A 1,072-nucleotide genomic window follows, 5' to 3' on the forward strand; every position below is an offset into this window, starting at 1 on the left:
CACGAGGTAGGAGGGCCACGATCTTATTTATGTTTCAAAAACATCCCGCGTGGAAGAATGATTGTAGAGGGTGAGATGGAAGCAGAGAGACCAGCGCGGAGGTGGGAGGTGGCAACAGCCTGAGTGGGAGAGGCTGTGGTCCAAGGAGAAGAGAAACACAGATGCCCAGGGCTCGTGTGGGGGAGGGGCGGGAAAGTCAAGTAGCAGCCGGTGGGTGGAAGGTGGGGAGGGAGGAAAAAGGAGGTAAGGATGGTGTCTCGGAGGCTGGGTCTGTCGGCGGCTCCATTTGTGGCGCCATTTGTGCGGGGCGAAGAGGTGTGGGGAGGAGGGCTGAGCTGGAGGCGCCTATAGGAGCCAAGTGGTTGGATGTGTGAGCACCATGGGGCAGACAGAGGTCAGGGCTGGTGAGAAACGGTGGGGAGTCATCCTAGGAGACGTTGTGTCTAGAGCCATGGGGTTGGATGAGGTCACCTAAGGAGGAGGTGTGGACGGCGTTGATGAGGGGTTGTGGGGACAGATGATGGTGCTGCTGAGGGATGAATGTCTGTGTCTCTCTGTCTCTCTCTGGCCCTGTTTCTCTCTGATTTCTCTGTCTCTAGCCCTTTCTTAGTGTCCGTCTGGTTCTCTGGCTCGGCCTCCATCTATCTGCCTGCATTCAGTCACCTGGGGGCACAGAGACCCTTGACCTTGCCCTACTCCTGGAACCTGCAGCCCTGACCATGAAGATGGAGGAGGCCAGGAGGAGCAGTAGGGGTGGGGTGTAGAGTGGGCTCAGGCCGCACAGCCGCCCAGACGTGACTTAGGTCTGGGCACTGGGAGGAGGCAGGTTGGGGCCAGAGTGAGGGACAGGGCTGGGGCAGCTGGAATGAGGGAGAAGGGCGTGGATGTGGCATTCCTCCACCCTGTTCTGTGGCCTCACCTAGGCCTTATCCTGCTCGAGTTTAGGCAGACGTGTCCCAGTTATTTAGGGATGAATCCAAGACAGAGTGTGTGTGCGTGTGTGTGTGTGTGTGTGTCACGCCATGGAGATGCTTCCAGCCTGGCAGGTGGGAATGATCCCAGGAGTGGGGAT

This window comes from Lipotes vexillifer, unplaced genomic scaffold (genome assembly GCF_000442215.2).
Source record: "Lipotes vexillifer unplaced genomic scaffold, Lipotes_vexillifer_v1.1 scaffold802, whole genome shotgun sequence".
Lineage (NCBI taxonomy): Eukaryota > Metazoa > Chordata > Mammalia > Artiodactyla > Lipotidae > Lipotes > Lipotes vexillifer.